The 2174-nt window shown below is 46.4% G+C and overlaps 1 non-coding gene across 1 annotated transcript; it reads right to left on the bottom strand.

The window, feature by feature from the left end:
- Positions 1 to 1672: 1672 nt before the first annotated feature.
- LOC127396103 (U6 spliceosomal RNA) lies at positions 1673 to 1779 on the bottom strand. Its single transcript, XR_007891903.1, has one exon. It is a non-coding gene; the product is annotated as a U6 spliceosomal RNA (small nuclear RNA).
- Between the last annotated feature and the right edge of the window lie 395 nt (positions 1780 to 2174).

The following is a 2174-nucleotide window of genomic DNA, read 5'->3' as shown; positions in this document are numbered from 1 at the left end:
TGATTTTCATAGACCAAGAACCACACACTATCATTCAACAGCCCTTGCAAGCGTTGACCCTCTTCAGCCACGTCTGCCAGGCAACATTTTTTCATTAATAATATTATGGAAACTCTATTTAAAGATTTTGTCTAAGTAAGATTACTGTAAAAAATTATCTGGGGAATAATGAATAATCTATGAAGGGTTTATAATTGTTCATTCCCCTGAGCTTTCATAGGTCTGAGCAGTAGGAGTGCCATGAGAATATGCAGAGGAACATATCTAACAGCCCTTTTCCTCTTTCTAGTAAAGTTGCAATTCAGTTAGTCACTGAACTGAAAGCCACCAAATTTTGCCTTACTAGGAAAGAGAATTGGGTAGAAAAAGACACAGAATCATCAAGACTGGAAAAGACCTTTAAGATCATCAATCCAGCCTATGACCTAACACCACCACACCAGCTAGACCATGGTACTAAGTGCCACATCCAGCCTTTCCTTGAACACATCCAGGGACGGTGCCTCCACCACTTGCCTGGAAGTACATTCCAATGTCTAATCACCCCCTTCATGAGGAAGTGCTTCCTAATATCCAACCTTAGCCTCCCCTGAAGCAGCCTCAGGCCAGGCCTTCTTGTCTTGTTGCTAGTTGCCTGGAAAAAGAGCCCAGCCCCCACCTCACTACAACCTACCTTCAGGTAGTTGAAGAGAGTGATAAGGTCCACCCTGAGCCTCCTCTTCTCCAGGCTAAACAACCCCAGCTCCCTCAGCCTATCCCTGTAAGATTTTCCCTCTACTCCTTTCACCAATCTGTTGCTCTCCTCTGGACCTGCTCCAGCACCACAATATCCTTCTTGAAGTGAGGGGCCCAGAACTGCACACAGTACTGGAGGTGAGGTCTCACCAGTGCTGTGTACAGAGGGAGAATCACACCCCTGCTCCTGCTGGCCACACTATTCCTGATACAAGCCAGGATGCCATTGGCCTTCCAGGCCACCTGGGCACACTGCTGGCTCATATTCAACCAGTTGTCAACCAGCACTCCCAGGTCCCTCTCTGCTGGGCTGCTCTCCAGCCACTCTTCCCCTAGTCTGTAGTGCTGCCTGGGGTTATTGTGACCAAAGTGCAGGACCCTGCACTTGGTCTTGCGGAATTTCATGCCATTGGCCTCGACCCATCAGCCCAGCCTGTCCAGCTCCTCCTACAGCTTCTTCCTACCCTCCAGCAGATTGACTAACTGAGGGTGGACTCAATCCCCAGACCCAGGTCATCAATAAAGATGTTAAATAGGACTGGGCCCAGCACTGATCCCTGGGGGACACCATTGGTCACCAGACACCAGCTGGATGCAGCTCCATTCACCATCACTCTATGGGCCTGGTCATCCAACCAATTTTTAACCCAGCAAAGGGTGCACCTGTCCAAGCCATGGGCTGCCATCTTCTCCAGGAGGATGCTGTGGGAGACTCTGTCAGGGGCCTTGCTGAAGTCGAGGTAGACCACATCCACAGCCTTCCCCTCATCCACTGGACGAGTCACTCAGTCATTGAAGGAGATGAGATTGGCCAGGCAGGACCTTCTTTTCCTAAACCCATGTTGGCTGGACCTGGTCCACTGGTTGCCTTCTACATTCCACTTGGTGGCACTCAGGATGATCTGTTCCATAATCTTGCCAGGCACTGATGTCAGCCAAAAATATGGAACTCTTCACAAATTTGTGTGTCATCCTTGTGCAGGGGCCATGCTAATCTTCTCTGTATAGTTTCAAATTTAGTATATGTGCTGCTGAAGCGAGCATGTCATTTAAAGGTGTTTGTGTTCATGAGAACTCAAAAATGTTTGGTCTTAGTTGTCTCATGCTGAAAATGTTCTAGCAAAACAACATTTCAAAGAAATACATCACTCTATCTTGGCATAGAAAACTGTGTTCCCTTTAACAATAACTGCCTTCACATGCAGCCTTTCTCCTTTTTTCTGACCAAAACCAAACACCTTAAGGAAAAGAAAAATATTTTCTGCTTGTTAACTTCAGTATAACAATGGCAGAAACAGGCCAGCTTGATTCTGTGTCTGGGTGAACGTAAAATTGAAAATCTGTGTAAGAAGCCAACTAGTAAAAATGTCACTTTCAAATTACAGGAGAAATAAAGATGAGAGTCCTTGATAAAGTTTTTCACATTCTGACTGATCAAT

Source organism: Apus apus, chromosome Z (assembly GCF_020740795.1).
Source record: "Apus apus isolate bApuApu2 chromosome Z, bApuApu2.pri.cur, whole genome shotgun sequence".
Lineage (NCBI taxonomy): Eukaryota > Metazoa > Chordata > Aves > Apodiformes > Apodidae > Apus > Apus apus.
Note: the sequence above shows the minus strand (reverse complement) of the source record. Positions and strands in the feature narration are given on the sequence as shown.